This window comes from Mizuhopecten yessoensis, unplaced genomic scaffold (assembly GCF_002113885.1).
Source record: "Mizuhopecten yessoensis strain PY_sf001 unplaced genomic scaffold, ASM211388v2 scaffold6859, whole genome shotgun sequence".
Lineage (NCBI taxonomy): Eukaryota > Metazoa > Mollusca > Bivalvia > Pectinida > Pectinidae > Mizuhopecten > Mizuhopecten yessoensis.
The window spans coordinates 129,625-146,525 of record NW_018406760.1 but is presented as its reverse complement, the minus strand read 5'-3'; the positions used below and the strand labels follow the sequence as shown (position 1 = coordinate 146,525).

Genomic DNA, 16,901 nt, shown 5'->3' with positions numbered 1-16,901 from the left:
TGATGATGATGATGATGATGATGATGATGATGATGATGATGATGATGATGATGATGATGATGATGATGATGATGATGATGATGCTGATGATGATGATGTTGATGATGATGATGATGATGATGAAGGTTATAACATCACAATGTATGTGAGATGATGATGATGATGATGATGATGATGATGATGATGATGATGATGATGATGATGATGATGATGATGATGATGATTGAGGTAATGGCATCACAATGTTGGTGAGTGAGTGGACGTTTTTGTTGTTGTTGTTTTATTTATCAATAAAACTTGTGAAAACATATGGTATAATAGAGCAGAAATGTATACATTTGGAAAGCATTGAGTTTTCAGTACATGTGAAATTATAATATCAAAAATACACATATACATAAAGATACATTTGGAGGGCTGTATATTTTCCTTTAAATGTGCAGATATCAAATTTGATGGTACATACAATGATGTAGGCATACTAGCAGATATGAAATTGAATTATACATAAACATTTGCAGAGCAGTAAATGTTCATTATAGTTTATGTTATTCTTTTGAATAATAATTAAGTATGCATTTGGAGAAAAAAGTAAACATGTATTTTTCATATATAAAAAGGGAAACATACATTCATACATATAAGTATACGTTTGGATTGGAAAGCAGCATACTTTAAGTATATTGTAAGAATACTATGACAAATTGGAAATATATATGTACATTTAATAAAAACAGTATATTTTAAACACATATGTATACCTTTGGGAAGTTTTGTATTTCCAATACAACTTACAGATTGGAATCATTCTAGTGTATTAATACAGTGTAATTAAAGGCTATCAAAACCAAATACTACACAAAAAAATACTTATGTATAAGTACATTGGAAAGCAGTATATTTTCAGTACATGTAAGGGTTGAAAATTAACAAATTTTCAGTACATTTGTAGATATTCTATGGGATAATAGCTTAGTATGTACGTGTGGAGAGCAATGTATTTGCAATGAAATTTACTTCTGGTATAATATGGTATAATACTTATAATACATTGTTGAGAGCATTGAACTTGCACATGCATGTATTAAATGGAACCATATATATGCATCAACATGCATGTGGAAAAAAAAGTGTATTTTTAGCACATTTGAAGATACCCTATGGAATAATCGTTGCAGATATAACAATGGGTAATACATAAGAGGTAAGTATGCACTGAAAGAGCAGTATAGATTTACAGTACAATTTCAAATACATTTTGGTATAAAACAGCGCATATATATACTTTTGAAAGCAATGTATTTTCTGTATATATGTATTGATTAATACATCAGTATACATATTTGGAGAGCAATATGTTTCCATTAAGTTGTTTTTGCTAATATATTATTGAATATACTACATAGGTATGCGTTAGGTGAGCGATATATCTTGAACATCAGAACATTTGAAGATATAATATTGAGAATTGCATATGAGTGTTTTAAGGGATGTATAATGTGATTTCAATACATTAAGTTTTATTTCGGAATATATACAGATATGACAGGGAGTACTTAGTATCGGTCAGCTCTCGCAGTACCCTCGGAAGACAGAGAGGGGACTTCCTGTAGTAGATGGGTTAGGTTTTTGATCAGTACTTTGTCGCTTGTCGGTGAAGATTTCACAAAAATCCGTCCGTCACTTGTCCAATAGGTATGGATTTCTTTCCTTCATTTTGCCTTTCCCAACAGCATGATGACAGACTGGCGGATTTTGGCGAGATCCTCAGTAACAAATAATTTTTCGCGGTCATTTTTCAACTTCCGTTTGCTAGTGAACACTTAATTTTTGACATTCCAGCTGCGGAACCTGCAAATCACTTGGTATTTACCATCACGATTTTCTTTGCCGATTATATGGGAGCGGAAAATGTCATCTTTCTCAATACTGATATTTAGTTTTGACCTGTACATTTCTATTATTTTAGGGTCCGAGAACCTTTTCTGGTCAGGGGTCAGTGTCACGTTGTGGAACCTGAGAGTGTTTTGATAACCATATTGTTCTAACTCTATTGATTTTTCATCAATACAAACATTCATTTTTTTCATATCGGCCTGAAGTGAAGCACATGTATTGGTTAAATCCTCATTGGAAGCTTTCAGATCATATACAGCAGTCTCCTGTGTCTGGATTTTATGTTGTAAGGGTTGTATAAGTTCAGCCATTGTTGCTTGGACAATGTCCTTGAGCATATCTGTCAAAAAGGGGACGAAGGCCTCAGCCCATACTGGTGCTATAGATTTAAAAATGCTGACCGAGATCAACAGCTCTGGAACCATTTTGAGACCGAGGGACTCAACACAACACAACACAACCAACCACAAAGAGGGATGGCACAGAAAACTGAAGAAGAAAGTGGAACACGCCCACCCCAACATCTACAGCATCATCCGCGTCTTCCAGGAAATACAGGCCAGCAACGAGATAACGCGCATCCAACACGCAGCAGGAGGACAACTCAGACCAAGAGCAAAACGCTACCATAACATCGACAGCCGCCTTAACCAACTAAAGGAACGGTTGGAGAGTGGTTCAACAGATGTAATCCAGTACGCCAACACAGCATCCCATCTTTTGAATTTAGAGTGACATTGTGATAAATGTGCTTGTTATGGAATTTTTATTTGGTGCTTTGCTATTATATTAGTTTTATATCATGCATCTTTGATTGATTTGATCAACCAGTGCTGAGTATTCCATATGTGCATGTAATTAATTCGTTTTATTTATTTTCATTCCCAGCTTTGCATCTGTTTTTGCATATTTATCAATGTAATACATGATCTCTGTCTTTACTGATTATATTTGTCATAAATTGCTTGCTAAATTTAGTTCTATTTTATGAAAAATATATATAACACATATGTAAATGTATAGTAAAAATGTATAAAATTGATTTAATATGAAATTAATAAAAGCAGATTTTCAGTTAATGTATTTTGATGTGTTTTTATTAAGTAATAGCTGGAATATTGTAAATATTTATTCATAATTCCAGTAAATATTACGAAAATCAGGAAATATTCGTAAAATATTCCTATAACTAAGACAGTATTTCCTATTGGTAACAGGTAAATACAGGTAAATAATCGACCTGTACCATACCAAGTTTATTTTTTATTTTTACACTCACGCCACACGTATACGTGCGTAACAAGAGGTCACATATTACATAGTATACATTGATGGACATAGTGCACACATAATATGACACATGATACAATTTATACAATAACAACCCATTTCAATAATTCTTTTAGCTAACCTATTTTAGATATTAAGTAGCTTCATTACTCTTTGTATAAATATACTTAATTTGGTTAAAAGTACCGTGTTACAAATTGAGAACATTCCTTTCACTTTGATATTAGTTGGGTTGACATAATATAATTTGGTATATAAAGTTGTCTAAGAGCTACAACAGATACATTAGTACATTGGTATAAGTAGTGGTATTCGTCCCCAACACAGTTATTACATATGTACATAGGGGACATAACCTTTCCTCGCGTGGGACTCTATTCCATCTTCCTGTTTCTATAGGAAATTTTATATTTGATGTTCTAAATTTACATATTACTTTTCGTTCATTACGATTTAGCTTTAAAAGATATGGTTTAATATTAAACTGAAATTTGAATAAGGAGTAAACTTGCCCTCGCGAGGTTTCAACATCATGAAACCAACTTTGAATGAATTGATCGCATAATCTCTGCTTAATGATATTTTTCAAGCACTGTCTATTAATTGTACATGATATTTGGAGAGTCCATAAATTATTAAATCCAGTATTGTTTAAGATATCTCGTATATACGTTAACCATTTAAAACTTAATAAAGAATTCTGGTGCAAATTGTACATTAACTTATACATTACACTAGATAATTTCGATCCACCCGTTATAAGCTTATGCCAGAACATAACCATTCTAACACTGATTTCAATTTCTAGGGAATACCTTCCTAACTCACCATATACCATATAATTTGGGGTGCTCTTCCGAATGTTAAAAATTTCCTTACAAAACTGTAAATGTATTTTTTCGATACTTTTTGAATTTTCATAGCCCCAAATTTCACATCCATATATTAAAATAGGTGACACAAGTGCATCAAATAATTTCAGTTGAAGATCCACATGAATGGAAATATTTCTAATCTTAATGTACAATGCATATAAAGCTTTTTTTGCTTGCTCTGTTAGTTTACTTTTGGCTTTTGTACAAACACCATTGTAATTTAATATTATTCCAAGATATGTGTACGAATCTTGTATTTCTAAAATCTCATTATTTAACGTAAAGTGATGGTCTACCAGAACAGACTTTAATGACACCTCTACCGTTTTCCATTGTTTATATAATTCCTTTGATCAGTAAAAGTGGGAGAAAGGGGAACAAACCGTTCATAGGTACACTAGCCCGGAACCGCTTGACTGATTTTTGACACCTTTATAATTACCACACACAGAAAGGGCACTCCGTTAACAAACTTACTATAGAGAGAGACGTATTGTAATCTCTGCTATAGACAACAAGGAAGCTTATTTAAGAACACTCTATTTTCTCAGGAACTCAGTTTTAACCCTCATTGATACAAAACAGATTTCTTAGATTTCACATGATGACAATAAAGTTATCTTCATAATGATTTTTTAATGATTACTGAAGAATATCATCATTTTCAAAAATCTGATATTGAAAAGTTTGTTACGTATTGGGGTTGGTATTCAACCTTGCTCGCTGATAACAGAACTCATGATAGATTATTTATAAATAGATTAGTTTTAAAAGAAATCATCTAAGTGAAAAGTGAAATATCCTAATAAGGGACATCATATTTTTTTTGCATTAAATGAGGAATTCCAAGTAAAATATCAGTGTTGTGAAATGAAATTGTGCCTGGGGCTGTCATTTCCTGACCGAGGGACAGCCAAAGGATCTTACCTGTAGGTTTAGACAGTGAACCTGATCAAAGTCACATTTTGTGATTTCAAGGCAATTAAGTCAATTGCCTTGAAGGTACAAAATGTGACCTTGATCAGGGACAGCACATCAGAATCCAATGTGACCACAGGTGAATGGTCAATGCATTATCACTGCCTATATTCTCAGGTATAGATATCATATTGAAAGAAAAGTTTCTGTCAGCGGGTGGTCATGTTGCCCTAACAACCTTTATAACGGTCACTAAAGTTGTTTACACCTTTAACAAGGGACAGGTCATTACCACATGGCCAGCTGTATGTCTGTTATTTAAATTACCCCTTAGCTGCTGGTGTAAGGAACACACAGTAGGCCCATGGGGAGGGCTGTTTTGTCCATGTATGTGTAAACCGACATTTTTGTGTGGGTTTTTTTCCTCAGACTATTATGATAGTTGGAATAATTTTCACGTAATGCGGTTTGTAATGATTTTTTTTATCAACAATTCGTTTCGACAAAGATATATTCCGTAAAATTTTCGACCGAACGTTTCACAAACGCTTTTGAAATGGAAAGATGTAGACGCAAGTGGAACGGAAACGATACGGAAGTGCTACGGAAACGCTACGCAAGTGCTACTGAAATGCTACGGTAATGGTACGGAAGTACAACGGAATTGCTACGCAAATGATACGCAAGTGCTTCGCAAACGGCAGGGAAATGCTACGCAAACAGTACGCGGAAAGTGGAACAGTGAACGTGTACGGGTCTGTAGTGCTACCTAAATGAAACATACTGCCGAAGACGCCCAGCAGGACCCTCCACACGGTCACATTATACTGACAACGGGCGAACCATTCGACCCACTCCTACTAAATTGTCTCGGCCAGGGACAGAACCCAAAGCTTTTCCCACAGGGGAGAACGCTCAACTAAAGGCCAAAAGTGAGGATTTATCAAGGGAGACATTAGGAAAAAGAAAGTTGTTCAGAAAGAAGAGAGTAATATAAAATCCCAAATTTAGTCGCCTCTTACGATCATGCAATGGGACAGCAGGTACAATTTTCCCGCCCTACCTGCAGGGACACTGTCTGAAAGAAGCTTTCTTCAACAGTGTTGGACCATAATAGAACATGGTCGACACATTTGGTTTTGTTGGGGATGTCCAAAACAAGCTTTCTGGTGTATCCATTGCCCGATGCGATGTAGCCTTGGGGTGCAGTTTTGTAACGGTACCTCCCCCAAGGAGTAATGAACGTAGTCAAGTGTCTGTCCTCTTCGCAGATGAGTTCACTGTGATAACTGTTCCATGCATCAAATAATGTCTTCTTCTTTCCATGTGGAATAGATCGGGCTTGGTGTATTGGCGAAGGGGTGTGATGAGTCTCGCGAGTGGCATGTGCATTTAAAGGTTGGAAGTCAACATTGCGCCGAGGTGAACCATTCTTTTTCGCATAAACAACCATTCTATGGCACCAAGTGACAGGCTCACCAACCGGAACGGGTTCAATAATCCCGAAACGAACATCCTGGTCTAGTCCAGCAATTACTTCATCCTGCCAATGGATTGGAACGGGTACTGGTGTATGGTGAGCGACAGATTTCACGTTTGAGTCCATGAGCGTCTTGGTAGGTCCATTCATAAGTGGTAAAGTCTGGTGTTCACTTGTGTTGAATGTGCTAGACTTGTAGTGGTCAAGAAGGTAACTTTTAAACGACGAACCTTTTCCGTTTTAGCAGGGTGGTGGCAGTTGGCGCATGCTGTGTCTTGGTAATCCGGTAAGGAGAAAGTACAGCTACATGTAACCTGATGTTTATATTGTGTATATATATAGATACACGTAAGAGTTCGTGTCTATATTTTACCTGAAAGTTCTTATGTTTGTGACGTCATTGATTGTGTTGGTGTGTTGGCGTACTCGTTTTGTGTGTTGCATGTTTGTTACTAATTCGATTGAGAGTTGTTATTTGGTCAACTGACTAATCGCAGCATTTGCTTGACCATTCAACTTATGTTTTATGTCGACTCTTATCCGACACACAACCGGAGACACTCTAAGGAGTCCGACATATATGAAACATACTGTACTTCCAACTTACATTGGAAGAAGTCCTTTGTTCACAGCATCCTGGTGAGTGCGTCGCGTTAAGTATTTTATTATAATTCAATTAATTTATAATTTATAAATTAACTATGCAGCGCGATGAATAACTGAACTTTAAGGACAGGCCGGTATATATGCAAGTTTGGTCTGCGAATCAGAATTGATAGAGATATAGATGGATCATCAAATGATGTTACTTTCTGTGGATCAAATGTGATGAGTGGGATAGACTATATGTTAATGCCTTTTTCTTTGTTCTCAACTGTGAAAAATTTGTAGTATGTAATTTTACAGAGTTTTCTGATCATGCTTCTTTACATGTACAGTTATATGGTAAAGGATTATCAATTAATGATGCTGTTGAAGGCAATTGTAACGGTAGGGACAGTCCAAAATATATATGGAATGATGAATATAAACATCAATTCACAGAGTCATTAAATATAAATTCTGACAAGCTTAAGGAACATGTCCAGATTAGGGGGGAATTAAAATCAGGAATCCATCGACTCCAGTGTAGAAAAGTTCACTAAGGTAATACAAGAATTAATGGAACCTTTCTTTCGTAAAACTGTACATGATAAGTGTGCTAAGAAAACCCATGTTGAAAATGTTAGATGTTTGACTGTAGAGACTAGAAATGACAAGCCCTGGTTTTAATGATAAAGTTAAATGTTTACATAGAAAATATTTATCTGCCTTAAGAGTATTTAATAGTAATGCAAATCCAACAAATCACGCAATGCTCATGACAAAGAAAAAACAATATAATGTTCTGGAATCTAAATTGAAGAAGCAATATTTTAGCGTAGAGGGTGACATGATGGAGTATTTGAGGAAACATAATCCTAGATATTTTTATAAAACGTTTGCAAAGAAAAAATCAAATCCACCTAAAGTTTCAATGGACCAATTATTTGAGCATTTCAAAAATGTAGCAAATTCTGGAGTTGACTTTGGACATAACGAAATTATAAATAATGAGAATGATGATAATGTAATGTTTGATGAGTTAGATACTCCTATTTCGTTTAGAGAAATTACAACGGCGATCAATAATCTGAAACGAAATAAATCGCATGGTTCAGATGGTCTGTTAAATGAATGTTTTATTGAATGTAAACAGTTGTTGTTACCTTTTTTACACGTATTATTTAACAATATTTTACAATCTGGATGTTTTCCAGTTGACTGGTCCGAAGCAATCATTGTACCTGTGCATAAAAAGGGCGCTTTAACAGATCCTAATAATTTTCGAAGTATCAGTCTAATTAGTTGTATGTGCAAATTATTTACATCCATACTTAACAAACGTTTGATTGACGTTTGTACTAAATATGATATTTTAACAGACGCACAATTTGGATTCCGTCCAGGGGTAAGCAGTGTGGATGCTATTTTCGCTTTGCAAACTATAATTTCGAAAACGTTATCTGAAAGAAAAAGGTTATATTGTTGTTTCATAGATTTCCGCAAGGCTTTTGATTTCGTAGATAGAGTAAGCCTGTGGTGCAAGTTAACAAAGCTGGGTGTTCGAGGTAAATTTTTGTCTACAATTAAGTCTTTATACTCATTAGTTTAATCTTGTGTTTTAGTTAATGGCAAATGTTCGAACTTTTTTTCTAATAATGTTGGATTGATGCAAGGGGAAATTTTGTCCCCGTTACCTTTTTCTTTGTTTTTAAATGACTTTGAAAATAGTTTTATAGAAAATGGAGCATCCCATTATGATTTTAGGGAATTGAGTTTATTTCTTCTTCTATATGCAGATGATTTAGTTTTGTTTTCTGAGTCAATCGAAGGTTTACAAAGCCTCTTGAACAATCCAAGTGAGTATTCGAATAAGTGGAAATTAACAGTTAATACCGATAAAACCAAAATTATGGTTTTCAGAAATAGTGGAATTACTAGAGAATCAGAAAGCTGGGTGTATAACGGCAACAAAATTTAAATTGTGGATCAATTCTGTTATCTGGGGGTTCTGTTTAGATTTAATAACACATTCAGTTTCATGGTTAAACATGTAGCAGAGCAAGGTCGTAAAGCGCTTTTTGCCTTACGATCTAAATGTAAACACATTCATTTAAACATCAAAACTATGCTACACCTCTTCGACACATATGTGAGAAGTGTATTATATTATGGCTGTGAAATATGGGGTAGTTATAAAGGAGTTGAAATAGAAAGGGTTCATATGGAATTTTGTAAAAATATACTGTGTATTAAAACATCTATGCTATGGTATATTTTGAGCTTGGACGACTTCCTCTGGCAAACAATCAGATGCTTCGAATGTTTAAATATTGGTTTAAGTTGTTAAATTGTGAAAATTGTATTCTAAAAGAAGCATATCAGTTTTTATCGAAAGAAACTTGGAGAGAAAACCCGAAACGAAATTGGTTATTATTCATAAAGCATAAATTATTTGAACTAGGGTTTGGATATATATGGTTAAGGCAGGCAGCTACCGACATCTATCTACTACCTATTATTAAACAGCGCATAGATGATCAGGAAAAACAAACTTTATTCAACTCGTTGGCCATCTCAAGTAAATGTGATCTCTATAGATACATGGTAGATACCGTGATGTTGCAATATTATTTAACAAAGTTTATACCAAAACAACGTCGTATTATGATTACCAAATTACTTATGTCAGCTCACAATCTTGCAATAGAAACGGGAAGATACAGGAATGTTGCAAGGAATAATAGATATTGCAGTAACTGTGACCCAATAGAGATAGAAGATGAATTTCATTTTCTATTTACCTGCCCACGTCATCTAGATCTAAGGAGAAAATATATTAAAAATTATTACTGGCAAAAACCATCTGTATTCAAACTTATCGAATTAGTAAACACACAATGTAAAAGAACTGAATTTGTTAGGTAAATTTATTATTGAAGCTAACAAACGAAGGATTGTTTAACTTATAAGTTTGTTTTACGTAATTTTGTACGTTGTTTTTTGTTGTTGATGATGATGATAATGATGATGATGACGATGACGATGATGATGATGATGATGATGATGGATTAATAGAATGTTGATGATGATGATGATGAAAGTGCTAATGATTTCAATAATATCGGTGATTTGTAAAAAATGGACCACTTTTATGAAATTCGTGTAATTATGTCATGTTGTTGTACTTTGGCGATGATGATGATGATGAGGATGATGATGATGAGGATGATGATGTAGTATTTAATGTTGATTTAAAGAGATGATTATTTCATGATGATGAGTTATAAGACGACGACGACGGCCACTACGATGAGGAAGATGATGATGATAATGATGAAAGCGATGAATTATGATTTCGATGATGTTGTTGTTGCTACTTTTTTGTGATGAATGTGCCAGTAATATGTAATTATATGTTGTACTTATATGAAATTATTTGTTGAAAATCCTATAAGTTGTAAAACTTACGGAAATAAATTGAATTGAATATCAAAAGTTTGTGATTAAGTGCCCCGGATGTAAAACCGACGTCAATAACACTGACGCTATCATGCGTGACGTACTTACCCGAATAATTGCCGATCCGGAAATATAGCTCGATCTGCTAGGACACAAAAATCAGGACATGAGTCTTGAGGATGTATTTCAATTTGTTGAATCAAAAAAACCCAGTAAGCGTTCAGCTTCTAGACTTTCAGATTTTCGTCCAGTTGAGGCTGCCAGCAGCTCGTACCGGAAAAGCAAGGCTGACAGACCGTCGTCCAAGGAAACCACCAGCAAAGCAGAGCAGTGTGCATATTGCGGAAAAAAGGGTAACTGCAAATCTGCCCTTGCTCGCATTCGTAAACCAGAGTGAACAGCATATGGACACATATGTAGGCATTGTCATCGCGAACATCATTTCGAAATTGTATGTAGAAGCAAGGAAACCCCAAAGTGACAGACCGTGAGACACTTTCTGGAAGTGCTTTGTTCGACGCATTGTGCTCTGTTCATGATTCTCTACAAAATCACCACTGTACCGTTAGTGATTTTGGCATCAAACGCTCAATCTGCATTGACCTCCATGTCTATGATGAACTGACGAACTCCTGGGTGAAACAATGCTCAAAACCTCAACCATTTGTGAACGTGACGTCTAAAGTTACCGCTGAGGACACACTACCCTAAGCTTCAAACTGACGCGAGACACCGGCAACGTCTCAATACCGGCTGTGGCTGACACGGGATGAGTTGCCTTGCTGGCTTGAAAGTAATCCGCCGCCTTGGTCTACGAGAATCAGAATTCATAACCGTAACGATGTAGATGGACACGGCTACATACGGTGGTATACAAATTCTTGGGGCGACCATCCTTCGCTTGATCGGGAAAGACAAGGCAGGAAACACCAAGGAGACCAGACAGATAACATATGTCACAAGCTCATCGGATAAGCTCTTCCTCAGTCCCGAAGCCTGCGCTGCATTGGGTATTATCCATGAATAACGACCCTTCTGTTGACTGACCAAGACATTTGACTATATCATTGATTTTAAGACTAAACAGGGTAACTGATAGGATCCCACCCTGTGGGACTCCCATTTCCTGTTTAGATGTTTCAGAAAAAGTTGAACCAACACGGACTTTGAAGTGTCTATCTGATAGGCAATTACAGTAGATATAAAATTGGGGAGGTTTCCACGTACACCAAGGTCATGAAGATCTTTCATGATGCCATACTGCCATATAGTATCATAGGCCTTCTCAAGATCAAAGAACACGGCAACACGGTCTTCCTTCTTGGCGAAAGCCTCTCGAATGAATGTCTCGAGTCTGATGAGATGGTCATGTTTCCCTCTTCTGTTTTTAAAACCACTATTATATCGATGGCCTCAAGAAACCAAACCAATCTTGTGTTTATCATTCGTTCTAAAGTTCTACATACACAACTAGCCAGAGACATAGGACACTAGTTGTTTGGTCAGTAGCATCCTTTCCCGGTTTTGGCATAGGTATAATTGTTGAGTTCTTCCACGAATCTGGAATCTTTCCGAAAGCTTAAACTTGGTTGAATATGTAAAGAAAATATCTTAGTGACGAGTCCGGTAGGTGTTTGAGAAATTGATATGGAATATCATCTGGATCTGAAGCAGAGTCCTGTGATTTTCCAAGCGAATCAACATGTTCTGGTAGGGTAAATGGTTCATTGTATCTTTCTTTGTTTGGTGATTTGATTTTTTGGGAGTGGTCTAAAGGGGTGAGTTTTTAGTAATGTTTTTTTGCAAATGCATCAGCAATTTCAGACTTTGACGAACAAAAAATAGTTTTTATTAATGAGGTGGGAGCTCGAGGATGTTGACTTTTTCTTTTTTCCCACTTATTTTCCGAATCATATCCCATACATTTTTGGAGGACGTGTTTGATGATACCTTGGATACATATTCTCTCCAGCTGTTTCTTTTGTCAATTTTAATTGATTGCCGAGCCTTTGCCCGCCAAATTTTAAAATCACTGTAGTTTGAAGCGAAGCGTCTTAGAGCAGCTGCCCGATTGCTCCGTGATTTCAAAAAATCTTCTGATAAAAGGAACGTGTAAAACCATACATGCCAAAAACTCGATGACGTCGTCAGATATCAGCATAAATGTCAGCAATTTCAAAATGTCCACGATGAAGAACGAAAATTATAAAGTTGGTTTGAATTGTAGAATGTAATTTGAACAAAACAAGTTGTATTTTTTTTTTATATAATTTTTTAGAAATTGTTTACATTCTCTCTTGCAACACACATACCATTACGGATTTTTTTTCCCGATCTACGACACGCGAGTATATAATCTAATCATATATAATTATCTGAAACAGCGTATATAGATCTATACCATCTACAAATATATACAAATACAGGCCTAACATAGATACTCTAAATATGGTACATTATCGATTATATACGGCACACAAATAATATCCCACACATCTAACGAATTGCAACAGGTCTGAATTTTTTAATGTCTATCTTTAAGAATATTATATAAAAGTATGCATGTATTTCACTTTAAAATTTGTCAAATAAGTGAAGTTTATGGAGGAAGTTTTTGGGGCGTTGTAGTTTTTGGGGCGAAATAGTTTGGGTGTTTTGTTTTTTGGGGCAAATTGGTTGGGGCGTATATAACAGCTTGGGGCGTTACGGTTTTGGGGCAAATCGTCGTGTAATATACCTAGGTTATACATAATAATATGAAAAGAAAAATCTCAACAACGAGTTTCTATTACTTTCATCTTGTCAAGGAGATTCTTCAGATATATATATACCGTTACGTCTGCTTAAAATGATACGGAACTAACGACGGGGTAAAGATTTCCCCTTTACATCTGAAATAACCAATCAGAATCGAGGATTTTCGAGATATGCGAGTACATGAAAAATCAGTGAACTGTGTCGACGCTATTTCTTCTAGTATCCAAGCAAATGTGAGTGACGCGAACCGAATTCAGCCACATCGATGATAGGCAACGTGTACGTTTTGTGGGTCTGCAAGTCATACGAGCAGTGAAACCCGACTCTAAATTTCGGAGGTAAGTCGACGTGCGTTGCACGTCAATCAATCAGTAGGTGTGACTATGGCCAGATGACAACATGCCATGCAGGTAGGTCGATAGCTGCGATAACGTAGCTTTCTGACGACGAGATATTTTTTTATATATTGCGTCGTCAGACAGAGGAGGCCGGATATTTTTAATATTAGTACTAGAAGGTCATCAATGGGCTTACACCGACGTTACACAGATGTAGCATGCATGGCAATGTTCAATTCGAAATACATTAAGTAATAATAAAATGCTGCTGCTGACAGTCACAGTAACCTCGTGATGTAAGTAGAAACGATTTCCTGGTAAAGCTCAACCCGATCTGACGATGAATCTAGAGGAGTTCAGACTGCTGTCATTTGTTCATGGTAATAACTATATTATGAGGGTGCAAATATCAGAATTTCAGTGCCATGTTTTCTTAAAATAATAGTATTTTTTCTTTCTAAGTTTTATCCTCCCGTGTTCATTTTTCAACCATCATCTGTTTTTGATGGTCGTTTATTTCTGGGTTGCGAGTGCACTTGCAGGTCATGTCAGGGGTGATCATGGAGGTTATGTTTTGACGCCGGCATGCTTGCAACCATTCTAAAAAAAAAATGAAATGATGATCTGTACTGGAAGTAACTTGAACACCCTTGAAGACCCATTAAATTAACCTGAAAGTGTTTGTGGCTTCTCGTCTGCTTTGCTGTCATACTGCTCCTTCGAAATCACGTGACGCGTGTTAGCGGAGACTTAGATTGGAACAAAAAGTATGCAAGCCGATAGTCCGAATTATTCTGATGTTTTATCGACTTTTTTCATATCGGTCTGTCGTCGATTAACGTCAGAACTCCGGCCCTCTATAATATGCGGGAAATATGCACCCGGAGCGCACTTCAAGCTGATATTTTCGAAACAAATCGTCACTGTCACACACATTTGGCACATGGACGTTAATCGACGACAGACCGATATGAAAAAAGTCTATAAAAGGTCAGAATAATTCGGACTATCGGCTTGCATACTTTTTGTAAGGCGAGAGATGTCAGCTTATCATTGTGTATGCGATTTGCAGAATTTTAGTTTGCTTTGGTACTGACATTTTGTTGAATAAGTAAATTTCCTTTTATTCAGAGACATAAATAAAAGATAGTTTCCCTTATTTTCGGTAAAAAGTCAACAAAGAGGAAAACAATTTGGTGACAATTTCTTCTCTCATGATCGTACCAGGGAGAGGGCTGAGCAGTTACTTTCCATTGCTAGGAAAACAAAACGTTAACATCAAAAAACCTTTTAACTGTTTTAAACTGTTCAAAGTGACTTTTCCGTGTTTTTTTCTGAAGTTAATGAGATTTATTCGCCTCAATCAGATATAATTGAGCAGCTCACGTTTGAGTTAACTTTTTTCTGTCCTATTTTGCCACCGTACAGTGGAAAGCAATTGATCGTCGAATACTGATGACGTAGTACGCATTAGTACACAAGTTAGGCAGTCGCCATGGATGTTGACATTTTCTAGAAGTATATTATCAAATATATTATAATCAATCTTTTATAGAACTAGGGCAATACTAATAAATGACTTAACTGGTAAGGCTTGGAATAAAATTTATTTCACATGGTTGGTAAAAAGCGACTTTGCTCTTACACAGTCGAAAACCCAGAGTGGCCCAGAATGTTGATATTTAAACCAGTAGCATGCTTGGATGAAGGGCTATCAATCTTTTTTTAGCTCACCTGGCCTGAAGCAATATTTTACTTTAAACAAATTCTTCTTAATAACCAAGAGGCTTAGGGTGATGGTATTTGGCCAGAAGCAAACTGGAATAAAGGACTACGAAGTTTGTTCAAATAAATAACCTTCGCCTATTTTCAAGGTCACAGGAGGCAAATAGGTTAAAACCTTTAAAGGGACATCATGTGGAAAGCCATATTTATTTTAATGGATGTATGTATTGAAGGTCCTCTCGCTTATATTACCTCGCTATTCCCATGCTCATAGTCCGTTCCAAATGTCCAGTTTGACCACTTGAATTGTTTGGGAAAGCCCTGCTAAAAATAGCGCCGATAACGTCCCCTGACTAGGCAGTAAACACAAGTGGTGTGAGCGAGATGAAACGGTTTCCAAAGGGGCCCCCAGAGAGGCAACTGCAACTTTTTACCGCACTATGAAACCAAGTAATATGATTTCTAAGTCCTTTTTCAAACTTATCGAACAATAATTATTCATCATCAGAAGTTAATTCCACACTTGCCAATATTCTGAATTTAAATTTATTTAGCTTTAAACATATATTTGCTGCCAATAAAATTGAACCGGGATGGGGCACAAGTTTTTAAAATTTATCACAGCCTTCTCCCGTCATACATTTACAATTAAATGTCAACAATGATAATAGGCATAAACATAAAGTAGATATATATAAATATATATTGAATTTAGTACCGGAATGTGACCGTAACAGATGGTACGGGGCTAAACACCTTCCCTCTTTCTGTAAAAAGGAATATTGATGAGACAAATATCCCTTTTCAAATGTTTACATAAAGTGCATATATGCAATGACAAACTACACACACGTATAAAAAAGAGAAACGTTTGTGAATTTATTTATTACATTGTACAACTCAATGTCTTTGGCCAATTTTGTTTTCTAGACCATGCATATAAATGTATGTGAACTCTCTTTCCCACTTTCACTGTCTCCATAGGCTAACACTTAGTAAGTCATATTAGCCATCACACGCAATAAACTGTATGGCAAAACCACTACGTGTACATGTACAATATGTGTCAGATATGGAAAGTGTTGAGATACTTGATAATTATATTTTTTCAATACTTTACAGAGATTAAAGCATACTTGTAAATGGACCTTTTTTTATGTTGAAACAACTTTTCTTTAATCAGTTCCTTTTGTCTGAAACAGAAGCCATAGTTATCGGCAGCACGCGTCATTTTTACAACGTAATAAAATATTTTCCCCCGTTTTCAATACGTATTCCGATTCCGAAGTTGAAAATTAATTCTTTATAGAAAAAAGGTTGTTACATGATCATACATTCTAAGTCAACATCATATGAAAACATGAACTGTTGAAAATTAAGATTTAAAAAAAAAATGCGATCCTGTTTACTAGAAGTAGGTTCTCCTTCCTCAGTTGTTCATCATGGTCCGTCATTTTGACATTTTTAATCTAGCTGCGATAACGTAGCTTTCTGACGAAGAGCATTTTTTTTTTATATCTTGCGTCGTCGCGCCAGAGGAGGCCAGGTATTCATATTAGTACTAATTTAAATCTTGCA

General features: G+C 35.8%; 1 protein-coding gene across 2 annotated transcripts in view; it reads left to right on the top strand.

Annotated features, from left to right (window-relative positions):
- Positions 1-13,435: 13,435 nt before the first annotated feature.
- The window catches only part of LOC110452728 (GRAM domain-containing protein 1B-like), a 92,752-nt gene continuing 89,286 nt past the window's right edge, over positions 13,436-16,901 (top strand). Inside the window, exon 1 of one of the 2 annotated variants that reach the window (XM_021501375.1) lies at positions 13,436-13,598. The gene's annotated coding sequence lies outside the window, so the exon portion shown is untranslated. Of the gene's footprint in view, positions 13,671-16,901 lie in introns of both variants that reach the window. The other variant, XM_021501376.1, reaches the window with a different exon arrangement.